Source organism: Telmatherina bonti (genome assembly GCF_933228915.1).
Source record: "Telmatherina bonti genome assembly, chromosome: 1".
In the NCBI taxonomy this organism is placed as follows: Eukaryota; Metazoa; Chordata; class Actinopteri; order Atheriniformes; family Telmatherinidae; genus Telmatherina; species Telmatherina bonti.
In genome coordinates, this window is record NC_136619.1 from 20,385,429 (window position 1) to 20,400,415 (window position 14,987).

General features: G+C 38.5%; 1 protein-coding gene across 1 annotated transcript in view; it reads right to left on the minus strand.

Annotated features, from left to right (window-relative positions):
• Positions 1-14,987, minus strand: part of smyd3 (SET and MYND domain containing 3) — a gene marked incomplete at its 5' end in the record, with an annotated part of 95,297 nt that overhangs the window by 26,786 nt on the left and 53,524 nt on the right. The gene's annotated exons all lie outside the window — the stretch shown is intronic.

A 14,987-nucleotide genomic window follows, 5' to 3' on the forward strand; every position in this document is an offset into this window, starting at 1 on the left:
TACTGCATCAGGGCTACGAGGAAACGAAGAGCAGGACCCGAATGCAGGACTGGGAGTTGCGACACAGACGGGTGCAAGAACCAGAAGTTAACTACTGAAAAGTGCTGCTAAGGCAGGACGTTCCACAGGTCAAGCTCAAAACCAACATAAAGCAAACTTTATCAGACCAACTGGCCTACTGACTGATAACCAAGCATGAAAGCAACAAGCAGTAACCAAAGGAAACTGGGCAGAAGATCTGAAGCAAGGGGAATAACTTATGTGGATCAGATGGGGCGCTCTCCAACTGAAGATCTGGTGTGGCACGAGTTCAGACATGAACTCAGAGTAGGATTTATACAGAATCATGACTTGAGAAACTAGGAAAGTAACTCACAGGTACATCTCAGACATTAGAATATTATGAAAAAGTTTCATATTTTTCCACTCATTTCAGAATATGAAACATATATAAATTCATTGCACATTAAAATGAAACATTTCAAACATTTATTTCTTGAAATCTTGATGATTGTGGCTTATAGATAATGAAAATCCAAAATGCAAGGTCTCAGAAAATTAGAATATTATGTAAGATCAATGAAAAAAAGGATATTTTTAAACAGAAATGTCAGGCTTCTGAAAAGTATGTTCATTTCCATGCACTCAGTACCTGGTTAGGCCTCTTTTTGCATGAATTACTGCATCAATGCATCGTGGCAATGGAAGCGATCAGCGTGTGGCCCTGCTCAGGTGTAATGGAAGCCCAGGTTGGTTTGATAGCAGCCTTCAGGTCATCTACATAGTTGGTTCTGGCGTCTCTCATCTTCCTCTTGACAATACCCCACAGATTCTCTATGGGGTTCAGATCAGGTCAGTTTATTGGCCAATCAAACACAGTAACACCATGGTCACTGCAGCAGCTTTTGGTACCTTTGGCAGTGTAGGCAGGTGCCAAGTTCTGCTGGAAAATGAAATCAGGATCTACATACAGCTTGTCAGCAGAAGGAAGCATGAAGTGCTCTAAAATTTCCTGGTAGATGCTGTGTTGACTGTGAACTTCAGAAAACACAGTGGACCAACACCAGCAGATGACATGGCTCCCCAAATCATCACAGACTGTGGAAACTCCACACTGGACTTCCAGCAACATGGATTATGTGCCTCTCCACTCTTCCTCCAGACTCTGGGACCTTGATTTCCAAATAAATGCAAAATTTGCTTTCATCTGAGAAAGAATTGAATATTTGAAATGTTTCACTCTATGTGTAATGAATCTATATAATATTTAGGTTTCACATTCTGAAATGAGTGACAAAAAATATTAAACTTTTTCATAATATTCTAAGTTTCTGAGATATGCCTGTATTCATTTTCAGACAAAGCACAAAATTATATAAAAGTAAATATATATTTACAGCTAGATTGAAAAACAAAAAAAAAAAAAAATGGCTCTGGATAAATTTACTTGCTACAGTGGTTGAAGATCCTGAACAGTGAACTCAGCTTTGAGTCCTCACTCATTTCCTTTTGCCACACATCATCCCTATACTCTGAATATCACCTTCCTGTGTCACTACCTTAAATAAAAACCCCCAAGTACACACTTTACTGCAAAAGGAAAAACAGATCGCAGAAATCTGCACAAAACTTTAATTTTATGACATCAGGAAACATCTAAAGGAATCAAAACAACTAGGCCTGTCACGGTAACAAATTTTGCCATGCAATTAATTGTCTCAGATATTATTGCGATAGACAATAATATTGCGCTGAGCGATTATTGTTGTCTTTTTTTAGACCATTCTCAATTAAAACAATCATTTCATAATAATACAAGTACACCCTTTCAAAGATCGACACTTTAGTTTCGAAAGACCATTTACCTTGATGTGCAGACTAGTTTATGCTCATCCAGTTCCTAGTCTGCTAAAACAGACATATGGTCTCTAAACACTTGGGAGTTCAGGGTCCAGGCAGCAGTTATACAGTCTATGGTAAAGCTCACACAAGGGGACATGTTTGAACTTGACCAGAGGTGGAATGGTAAAACTGAATGTTTTTGATTTGCCGTCATTTTTCATGTCATTCTAAACTTGTGGAATTACCATTTGTAACATGTATGTTCATCCAGGCTATTCATCCTGCCTGTGAAGTGTTTGCAACATTTTTCAAAATGTAACCTTTTTAACAATATTAAAGGGCAGCATCACTTTACCAACCATGCTTTGAGTGCACACCATGTTGGACTGTCCTGTTTGTATTTAATCTGTCCGTTAAACACCCCAGTGATCGTGGACTGTCAGGAAGTTTGTTAAGGTCTTTTTTCCCAGCTGGGAAAACTGCAGTTGATGTGCAGATGGAAACTTGTATTGCTGTGTTTAGTTACTATGCCTTAAAAAATGTGGCATCAGAGAAAATAAAGACCAATGAAAATCATTGCGTCCGACAAACTTATTGCGCACATTTTTTCTTATCGCGCAATTAATTGACTTATTGCTTATTGCGACAGGCCTAATAACAACAAATACTTTAATCCTAATTGAGAACAACTGTGGACTTTATTTAGCTCTTATGTATCTCAGCATCCCACAAGATAATGGGATGGTCTGTGTGATTCAGGAGACACGCCAGGAACAAGCAAATTCACAAGCTAAAGCTCTCAGACGACAGAAAAATGGTTTGTTTCTTTAAACTGGCAGCCTTAGAGCTGAAGTTGTTTGAACACCAAAGTGGCTGAAGATGAAGTGATGAGGTAAAAATTAGAAAAACAATTAAATCAGTAAACAAAGAAATGAAAGCTAAAAGCCAGAAATAACACTGATCTTTGATTTTTAAGTTATTGTACAAATGGTACTAAAAAATACACGTGCTTGTGTTTATGTTCTTTAAATGTTTATTCAGTTGGATGTTTCTGTGCTCCATCCAGGAAGTGGATACACATCTTTAACTTTGGAAAGATTAGTATTCAGCCTGCATCCAGTCAGACAGAGAAAGATGTAAACATGAACAGGGGGAGGGTGAAGATTTACAAGGAGCCACAGACAAATGTTCCCCATCCTGTGGCTCTACACAACAGAAGCAGAACTCACGGAAATGATTTTATTTAAATCTGCAGTTGTACCAAAAAACTGTAAAATGAAACCTCATATCAGCCGAGGCTTATTAGTAATTTAACTTTTTCACCATGGTTTGGTAATCCTTTGACAAAATCATATTTTTTTCTTGATTTATCCCCTGGCAATGTTTCTCAGGGAAACATTTGCCTTTAAAAAATGTATTTCAACAGATCAGGCTATATTAACCATTTAATTTCCTTTTATATTAATTAGCTGAAGTAGATGTCAATGTAATGTATAAAAACTTAGTTCTGAACAGAAAAGTGAGAAATGACAAGAAAAGGTGCATTTTATGAACTGTTTTCAAATGAGATGGGCTTAAGTTTGGTTGTCTCTTTCTATAATATACACTCACTGACTACTTTATAAGGTATATGTTCTTTATTGCTTGTTAACACAAATAACTAACTGGCCAATTAAAGAGCAACAGCTCAATGCATTTACTTAGACTTAAGTCTCTTGTAGTCTTCACTTTACTTGTAAAAAAGCATTCCTTTCTGACAGCATGGGTACAGGAAAGAAGATTTAACTAATCAGATAAACAGTAAGAGTTGTACATGTTTCTTTGTGCTTAGTACACAGGCAAACACAGGATCGCTCTCTTTCATGTAACAACAATCTTGCAGAACGGCCACATCTGCAGATCCAGTGGGTGGACGCCTTCTGCATCCTTAACACACTGCAGATATGCACAGACACTGCTTTACAAAACTTGTATGCAAATGGGATTAATTCCTGCATTTCCTTTCCCTTCTATCTGCCAGTCCCCTTCCCTTCTCCTGATCCTCTTGCTGTTTTTTTTATCAGTTTTACAAACTGAAGCTCACACCTGAAGACTCCAAACAGCATTATTTGGTGCTCGAGTCACCACAGTGTGAAAATAAAAACAACAGAGATTTTGCAGATATTATAATAAGCGCTGTATTCTTAACAAAAGTTGCTAAAATCATCTGTTCTGTAAAGTTCTGGCTTTACAGTTTGGATGTTGCAGGCATCCTTGGACTTTTAACAGTGAATTCTTAGGTTCATTCACTGGTTTTCAAAATGCCAGTGGACATTTTGAGCTAAAATAATTTTCTTTTTAAAACAACAAAGTAAGATTTCCTTTATTTGTTTGTGGAATTTTCTTCCATTGTTTGTGCTAAAATTCTATTTTTTCTACTTCTTCTATTAACGAATTACTCTTTTAATGCCCAAATTTTTTAGATGATCTCTAAGTTTTATAACTGTGAAAGCTATGAAACAACCTTTAGCTTGGACCTCTTGAGCTAACCTGTTGTTGATTTGGAGGGTAAGGCTCATTGTCCTGATTTTGAAAGTCAATCTCTTTTCATTTCAAGCTTTTCTTTAGGAGATGATAAAATGTTTTCTTGAATGTATGTAGTGGAATGAAATATTTCATTCTGCCACTGACATGATTTTTATGCAACACAGCTCAAAAGCATGTTAGAGCCACTTGTGAAATACAAGTGGAGTTGTTCTCTTTATCAAATTCTTCATCCTTTCTCCAAATATCAAAAGTACGCACCATTTTGTGGTGGGGTGTAACAGGGATTTTCCTCCCTGATGAACTGAAGGAAGTTTGGAATAAATGTATCTGCCAAGTAGAAAAGAAGCTGATTCATCTTCTCTTGCTCTGTAAGGAGGAATAATATTAAATTTCAGGGTGCTGGGTAGCTACTCGGAAGTAGGGAAGCCCATGGCTGCCAACTGCTTAGATAAGGTTTGGGGTATGTTAAAACATTTCTAAAATTAGCATAACTAAACCATTTCTAATGATGACTGTGGGAAGGAGTAGCCCATCGATCTATTGTCTTCCAATCATCTGAGTCAGTTCGAGGCCAACAGGCTTGAAAGGGAAACTCAGCCATTCCTCTCTCCAGTGACACACCCCTGTCCCTTCTGGGGAATCCTGAATTGTTCCCAGGCCAGAAATAAAATATTATCCCTCTAATATGTACTGGCTCTCCACCTGGGTCTCATACTAGCTGGTTGTGTTCAAAAGACCTCCAAAGGGAGGTCAGGAGGCATCTTCATCTGGGGCACGCAGGCCAACCCACTTTGCTTTTGGCCCGCTCGTTGTTGTTAATATCCTGAAAAGACAACACTTTCAGTGTCATGAACCCCATAAGTCCAGACTCAGAGGGACCCTGACTGACTCACAACTCAATGACAAACTCACCTTGTCAGAGAGCCAGGTGCAACCTAACTGAGAAGCTGGTAATGTCCAAAGATCAACTTCATGTGTCCCACTAAGTATCAGCCCCCTGCCATGTTCAACATGCACTGTTATTTGTTGCTTACATGTTGCACTTGGTTACAGTTTAGTGGCTGTAATTATTGTTTCTTGCCCCTCCAACTATGGCTTTATTGTTCTTTTGCCATATTGATTTTTTTATGTACAGTTTTATTTGCCCTGATGGGAAAAATACACTGTATTAGCTATAAACAAACAATTGAAATAACTTTCTACATTTACTTGCGTTTTATCCTTAAAGCCACAGTGTTTGGCCCATGGCTCACTTGCTCATTTTCAGTTCGGCCAGTGGATGCAAAAAGTTTGGGCACCCCTGCTTTAGCTCCTTAGCTAAGCCTTGCCACTTTCTGAAGGAAGTTCATTTCAGCTGAAATCTTAGCCTTTTGGGAACAGGAAGAGCCCAAACAACCTAATTAAGTCGAAGACCTCAGTGAAAGTGACATTTCTTAACATGCTGAAAAGAACTTTATAATGGTGGAAGCAATATGCACAGTATGCTCGCAGCTCCTCATATGCCTTATTGTGTGTGGCACGTAGTTAAATCATCATCTTTATACATACATTTTGGAAAATGATTCATTTTCTAATCAATAATCCAAATGTTTATGATAGCAATGGATCAGATTTATAAAGTGCTTTTCAAGGCACAAAGAACTTAACATTAAACCCATTCATTCACACCACATTTACATTTGATGATTGTAAGCTACATGTATAGCCACAACTCCTCTGTGGTAGACAGTTGAGGTACCAAATCCACTCCAACGCCTTTTCAACCAGCACCAAACATCCATAGACCAGCTACATTTTTACCTGTTGTGCCCAAACTTTTGCTTTTGATTAACCAAACATGACAGATTTGCTCAGAGTCAGATTCAATATGATATACATTGGAAAGGGATTAACACATAACATGACTGCATTGCTAGATAAACATCTTATGAATTGGTAACCATGGTGATGGCCGTTTCCCCCATAGCAGAGATGTTGAGAGCTTACTACGGTTTACCTGTTTATTTATAACCTCCCCGTTAATAATGAGAACCCTCCCCAGCTGTGAGTGGGAGTTCATATGAGGTGACTGTATGGTGAAGTGCCAGTAAAGAGGAGCCTGCTCAGGAGGCCACAGGGAGACGTTTTCAGTTTGTATGGGTGAATAAATTGAACTCAGCATAATGAAAATAAACTGTAGCAAATAATTAAAGGTACTATGTAGGGATTATCATCCTGATATATTCTCAAACACACACACACTGAATTCTCAACTACTTCCATGAAAAAAAGACACTAATGGGTACATTTCATCAGATAAGGTCCTCAGTTGAAAATGTTGGCCTTGGCATCCATTTCTTTGTTTTTACTTTATTTTTCTGCCTGTCACACACAATATGTCTGCTGATAATGTTTGGATGAAACTTGGTGAAATGATAAATGTGAGTAAAGGAACAAAGACATAAGACTGAAAAAAAGAGGATGATGAGCAGCCTGTGATGTGGAAAATGGAAAATAAGATCAAAGATGTCATACCTCTGCGGGGAGTTAAAAAAAACCTGCAACTGTAAATTCCAAACTCTATACCCTTGCTGCACTTTAATAAGGTAGTATAAAGGTAAATATCATACTGAGCCACATAAATGCAGATCAAGGTGGATTTATTAGTTAAATTTGACAAAATAATTATAAAAAAAATATTTACATGGTTAAAGTTTGTTTGTGTGCCAATTTATCAGTTTGGCTGGAATTTGAGCAGTAAATATACCTTTTACTGAAAACAAATACTGACTTCACACATGCAGGAGGGAGGGTTTGTATCAAATAATTTTAGATTCAATTTGGCAATTGTACAGCTAACCTAAAAAATTGCTAAACTAATTAATCTTCTCAAAGACACATGAGGCCCTCTGGAAGCATCTTCGCCAAAGGAAAAGACAGAGAGGATGGTTCTCCTAACGTGAATCCAGTCAGGTGCAGGGAAGGAAGGAAAAGGGGGGAAGCGGCGGGGGAAGGGGGGGCCGGGGTGTTATCAAAATGATGAAAGTGACATCTTGGAAACATTTCCGAAGGGCCCATCTTTGCTGCAAGTGACTGGATAGAGGGGGTTACTCGAGGCATTGGGCTGGTTTGCTTTGTCCTGTCATGCAGGTTCAAAAACTTGTGACTGGAAGGTTTATTTCTTTAATGGTGGTATTGGTTCAATTACTGTCACTCTGGAAAAAACTACAAAGACCATAAGACCCAATCAAAGGCTGCATGTCTGTGTATTCTGTGAGTGTACGAGCACTTTTAATGCTTTGATAAAGTATTCATGAGCTAATAACAGTCCTTTCATCTCTCAATAGACATGCAGACAAACAGAAAAAAAACAAGCTCAGCATCATCATTTCACTCACTTCAACACTGCTGACAGAACATACACCATCACTTGAAAGCCTGGACAAAAATAAAGGCTAATTAAGTTGCTTTTCTATATTTATACAACAAGGAAGCATCAGAACTAGGAAATAACATACAAGGTGTTGACATTAAAGTGCAAACAAAACAAATCTATTCAGGGGAAGGACTAATGATCTCAGTCCATATAAGACAGGAAACTCTGGGTCTTCGTTCTGTGAGGGTCCTTGAGAGAGCCAGTTTAATGACTGGTGTTTTATGAGTGGTGTTATAAATTACTTTTGATCAGTTGTTAAAGGTTCTTGAAAGTGGCCGCTTGGATGTGACTGGTTTTTAATTAATAACACTACAACACCAAAACAGGTGACATTTCAGGTTTCGATCAGTTGAAGTGCACATCTACCGTTCTATATTACATCGATTACTTCAATTAATTTGAATGAAAGAATCTATTTATTGATTCACAGTTGATTTACTGATCAACTAATAAATTAGTTCATCCTGATAACCATAAGGAGGTTATGTTTTTACCGACGTTTATCTCTTCATCTGTTTGTTTGTGTTCAAGATAACTCAAAAAGTTATAGATGGATTTTCATGAAATTTTCAGGAAATGTTGGAAATGTGAAAAGAAAGAACTGATTCAATTTTGGTGGAGATCCAGATTACTGTTTGGATCCAGGAATTTTTTTTTTTTTTTTTAAGAACTGTGGCCCTTTGGCCAGGTTTTCCCTCTCCAAGTGCTTTTCTAGTTTGAGCAATGTTTGGTATCTGGCATCACACTGTTCATAAGACTCGACAGAACAACTAAACCTTAGTAAGTTTTGTTCAGCATAACATTTTGTACTCATGTTTTTTTGTATATTTCAGTGAAACATAATTTAAAGCAGACAGAAAATCAAGACAGCCACAAGATTTATTTTCAGTGATGGCTTTTCAGTTTTTTTAATAAAGTCGCCAAGAGTATGACTTCTTTTCCATAACACTGTTTGTGAATCTCACACAGTGAGACTAAAAAAATGTTTAGAAAATTTGGAGGTCAGTATTAGACATAAGACATTTCAGGGGACAGCATAACAATAATCCTCACACATTCAAGGCTGTTATCAGTGTCTATTTGTTTGCTTTGAAGGCTCTCTGACATGAATTACAACTCCACCCGCCGTCCATGTATTCCTGTCTGTTTTTGCAACAAGCTCACATTTGTCTTGCTCTTTACTCAGGTGCAGAGTTTACAAAGTTACCCTTTAGTGTTTCGCAGCTGATTGTAAAGAATCCATCAGCGCTGCACAGTCCACAGGCCCGGGTCAACGTAAATTTCTCCACATAGGAGAAGCACAGAGCAGAGAAACACGGTATATCCCTGATCAATGGTCACTCTCCAACCATGCTGCTCACACAGAGCAGGCCAGATTGATGTCCTCACTTCATTCACTATATTGGAGTTTATGATGCTTTAGCACCATGAATCACCTACAGTATTTGATGTAATAGCGAGGGGAGAGCAGCGTTCACAAGCAGCTGACCAGTTTCCCCACAGCTGTGTAAATATGAAGGCCAACAAGCGCAGAGAAAGAAAAAAAAAAAGAAACAACGTAGTAAAGTTTCTGTTTTCCAGAACACTGTTCCAACTGTGGTGCCCGAGTCAGGCAGCCTCTTTGTTGTTGGAGAAGACGTAGAGCTGCAACTTGCTTGGCGTCATTTTACCAATAAGAGTTTAGTTTATTTTGATATTTTCTCAGCATCACTCATCTTAGCACACAAGATATAAGCCCAAAGTAGAAAAAGAGCTTTGACTTTTTAACAGATTAGTTGTTCATATTAGCAGGAATCAGTCAGGTGAGCTAAATATTCACCAAGTCAGTACTTTAGGAATAAAAAAAACAAAACTTCTCCATGCAACATCAAAATATGTATTCCTAAAAAATGATGGAAACATCAGAACTGAATGTGTTGCTCTGCACTCCTTGTGGATCTGCTTTACACGCAAACACAGAACGAAACTCTTCCGCACAACTTCAGACTCAACGCTACACATCCTTGGCCGTGAGTAATACGGTTACAAATGTAAAACAGATCTGATGGATGAAGAGAAAAAAACTGCTGCAACAAAGTTATGTCATCCCCAACACAAGGCAATACAATTACACACACCCGAAGGGTCATGTGTTTATGAATGTTATTTCCATCTTTTGTGAAGTCTCTGAGTGCAAGTGAAAGCAGGCAGGCTGAATTAGGGACATGCCTAATGGGAAAACGTAAAGCAATGCTGAGTGGACGCTGCTAGTGGAAATCTGAGTCTTTCTTGGCCTCATGATTCAGTTAAACTGCTATTTATCTGGTAAACATTTGACACATCTAAAGACACATTCTGACATATTCTTAAATTCACATTGTGCCACCAACTGGAATTGCCAAAAGTTTCTTTTAGTAAATATTACATTTTTCATTAGCACTGCAACCGTATTATTTTACTTCAGGATGGAAAAGATTTCTTTCATTTTAAGTTTAATTTCTAAAGAGCTAAAATCTGTACGGATGCCTACATGCAGCTACACGTCAAACAAAATCCAAACAATTATCTTCAACATAAAAAGCTGCATCTTTCACTAAAAGCTTATTATGTACATACTTAATTGCCCTCCTTTCATTAAAAAAAAGACATATTCCTTTTGCAGACAGTACATGTAGTACATATAAAGTTACACAAGTGTCCAAGGAGTCAAAACGTTTAGAGTAAATGAGTCCATGATAGATAGTTATATTGGACTTAGGTTAAGACACATACTGGATATCCTGATAAAATATTTTGAACCAGTTACAACACCCTCTCTTTGGGATTTTTCCAGATCATCTGTGATGTTTAATCAGACTGAAGACAGCTAACATTGTTCCTCTTATTATGCTTTTGATCTAAATAAATTAATAAAATCCAAAAGGTTAAAACAGCATTTTACACCATTCAGTACTGATCTTTCGTTCTCTGCTTAATCACCCAACACATTGCAGCAATAATGCTATAACAGAATATACATTAGGCTGGAAAATCTTCATCATTTTAGAAATTTTAACCCTTTGAGCTGCCGCAGCAGAAAAACTGTGACAAGCAACAGTTTTCACATGTATACTGAAGAGCTGTAGGATTCCTCTTGTGCAGCATACTAATACATACACATGTGTACACAGAACCACAAGCAAGTATACTATGTGTTTTCTCATTCCACAGACATGCCATAAGCTCCTGGCTGTATGTACTTGAACAGGAGATTGCCTTTTTACCCCCTAATGACTCACTTTGATTTTGTTTCCTCATCATTCCTGAGAGAAATAAGAAAAGAAAATCAACATGTGTTTTTGCCAACTTGGCATATTTTCAGCCAATAAGCTACTAAGCTGCTGCAGCCATGTATGTGCGCGCACACACACGCACGCGCGCACGCGTGTGGTGAGATCACAAGTGGAAATGTAGTGTGTATGAAGGCTGTATACAGTTCATACCTAAACATAGTAATAACAGCTTTAACAACAGCTCTAGTGTATTTCTAGTTGTGCTACATTGTAAATTACTGCAAAAGTTGATAGCCACTGGAAAATATGAGTGTGAACTCCATTGTGTACTGGGACCCTTTGCTTTAATACACTGGCATCATCTGAGGCAGTAATCCTTATGTACACCAAAGCCTGGTCCCAGTGAGGCTAAATATGTTGCAAATTCCTGGTTAGAGATTGAAGTTAAGGTGATCACAGATAATTGAGCTTAAACCTTCTCTGAAGTACATGGATTTGCCCCTTGGCTATTTTTCCTTGTTGCCCATCACAAAACATTTTGAGCTGTTCTGTCCAGCAAACTTCTGTCTCATTCATAAATTGATATGATTTAAATAGTCCTGTTTATTCTGGTGACTCAAACAGATGTCACAGTATGATTTTAGGCTCCACCTCGCCTCCATTAAGAGAGCCATTAAGAAAAGGTTTTGCGAGTACAATAACTGCTTCAGCTGTGTAGCTAACAGCACACAACGTTTTGACATGCACCAAGCAAGCTCTCCAATGTGAAGCCGTTCTTTCATCAGTAGTTGGTGAAGGTTAGACAACACCCAGCACTGTCTCTTCACACAAACTGCATGCAAAAACACTGCAAAAAAAAACAAACATCCAGCAGCATCCTTCATACATCCTTCATACGACCTGAGCTCAGTGTAGCTGACAGTAGCTGTACATCCAACATAGCTGCTGCTTTTATAACGACATGACCCATGAGGTCAGTCTAGTTTCTGTTTGTTTCCATGCCATCTCTCCCCTGCCCCCTTTCCCAACCTACCAAATCTCAGTTTTATGATAAAATAAAAAAGATAAAAGAAACATAAAGTGAAAAAGAAATCATGAGCTGTGGAGAAGACCAAAGTTTAGCCCGACAGTATGAGGACAGGTTACATCAGAAGAATGGGCGTCAGCAATGATGAAAAAAAGAGCAGATCATTGTTTTCAGAGAAGCACTCTCTGCAGGAAATCGCTTTCTCTGCTTGACTGCTCTGCTGTAGTCTGAATCAAAGGGTGTTTCGCAGGGGAATAGCGATTCTTCTTTCCACTCTGAAAGCAGAATGCAGTCAGCTCTGAGTGGCTTTTTTTCCCCTTGCACTTCCTGCTCCCGAAACGTTTATCTACCTACCTACCTAAAGCATCCTTTACATCTTTTCCTTATTTCCACTTTGTTGTCTAACATACAAACGAATCAAGAATGAACAGCTTTTTATGTTAAAATCCATGTTGTAAAACAAGATATGGAATAGTCCGAGCATTCAATGTTGATGTAATTTCATTATGGTTTGAACAGTTGACAATAATTTGCTGTATGTGTGAAAAGAAAATGGTGGGAACTTAACCACTTTTCAGCACATATACACAAGAGTGCTTAGTTTGGATTACTGTTTAGAAAACATGCATAGTTGCTGTGTTGTGTTGATCTTTTTGGAAGAATTAGACAAGTAACTATTCTGACCTGCTCAGTGTTCAGACATATAGTCAAAAAGGCTGATGAAGAAGGCCACAGAATAGTTAAAGTATTAAGACTAGATCAGGACATAACCTGACGACAGATGTTCCATCCTCCACGAGAAGCGAGTACTTTTTTCTTTTTCTCGAGGCTCCGAGAAGAAAATGACGTCATTTTGTTCTTGCAGACGTGTTTGAAGACAGTTCTCGACACATCGTGCAGGCAGAACTTTTTTCTTGTGGGGCTCCGAAAAGTATCGTGTAATTGGTCGGATTTGAGGTGGGCGTGGTTAACACGGAAAAAGAATGAAGCGGAGCTGCTGCTTCCGCGTTTTTGCTGTTGCAGGTAAAACGGATTGTTTTAATAAAACAGCTAACTGAGGTGGTGAGAAAGTACGAAAATTTTTACATGTGGCAATAAAACACTCGGACCCTGCTGCGTAAACAACACGCCCTGCCGCGGACGAAGTTGCTCGTTTAATATGAAACTAGAAAATCACTCGGAGAGCGGAAACCTCCACCAAGCACAATGTTAAAGAATCCCTTTAAAACATTCCTGGATCCAAACGGATCACCACCAAAATTTAGTCAGTTCTTCATTTTCACATTTCCAACAACTCTTGAAAAATATATTATAAAAATCCGTCCGTAACCTTTTGAGTCATCTTGAGCACAAAGACGCCAGGAAAAATAAAACCTCCTTGGTGGAGGAAAAACAACCGGGTTCATTGCACATAAAAGCAGACATCGCCCCCCACAGTGATCCCTCCCCGCTGCAGACGTGCTTCTCGTGGAGTATGTATGAACCTGACGAAAAATCATTTTTTTCTTGTTTTTGCAGCCTCGAGAGCAAGAACTCAGCTCTAGCTTCTCATTGAGTATGTAACAAGCTTGATTGGATATGAAGTGGATAAACGGGTGGCCATCATCATGACTTCAGCTGGACTTCAATAAGAAATGCTGAAAATGAACTGGGACAGAAGAAATCCACAGCATTAAGCCCTTTCTGCAGGACAACAGTTCATCCTCCATATCTTAGTACTCTACTGAATGGCTGCAAGCAAAGGCATCAAAGATGACAAAATAATGATCCTTTATTGACTCAGATTCTATTGAGAGCTTAGGTGCTCATCTCGAATGGGAAATTTACCACAAAGGAAGGCAACATTTGTCTTTAAACATTTTTAAAAAAGCTTATTTATCAAGATAGATGGAGAAAAAAAATCTAACTTCAATTCATATTACTAATATTGTAATTTGGTTTGTGATTAAATTCCAGCTTCTACTAAATGTTCACACGGAAATAATACTTCACAGAACGAGAACTGCTCTATATTCTAACTCAAGGATGAACAGTTTCACTCAGCAAGTGCAAGATGCAACCTGTGGCCACAACACTGAAGCCTGAAGGTTAAATTTCCCCCAGAACAGGTTTGAACTTTGTCCTTATACTTTGTCTTCTTTCTCTACATGTTTTCAAAACTGCATATTCTGAGTTCTGCATTCTGCATGCTCTGAGTTAAGTGACCAGATGCCATTCATACAGACTTGCGCACACACGCACACACACACACACACACACACACACACACACACACACACACACACACACGCACGCACGCGCGTGCGCGCGCGCACACACACACGCACACACACACACAAGGTGAGAACAGCAGCAAATTGAGAATGCATGTTTGAAAATATGTTGCTTAAGCCACGAGACAATACTAAAAAAGATTTGCTGTTTTTGAGGAATGTGTGTGACGATCATGCTGTAAGTGCTGAAAATAGCAGAAGTTATAATTTTTCAAAGAATAACTGAAGAATGTGGAGATTGTGTGATCAGCAGGCCGCCTGTGGGAAGTCTACGGAGCTGGATTTGTGTCCTGCAGATGAACAGTCTACCATCACTATCACAAGGTCATAGAGGCACACTTGTGCACATGAGTAAAAGCAGAGTATTTCTGTCAATAGCAAGACAACAGTGAAAGTGCCAGAGTTGTGCAAGCATGTTCTGCTAAAAGAAATTAAATCACTGTCTAAGCAGAAGTCATTAAGCTTATTGCTTGCCGTCATACCTGCTGTCTTTGTAAGATGTTTTGTTTTCAACTATAAGCTGTATTCCTACAGCTATCATCCATTTTTATTGTGTAGCAAGAAGACTTATGCAAAGAGTGTCACTTTGCAATTTGTAACAGTATAAAACTTTCTTGTGGGTTTAAGAGCCTGGAAAGGACACAGTTCTTACT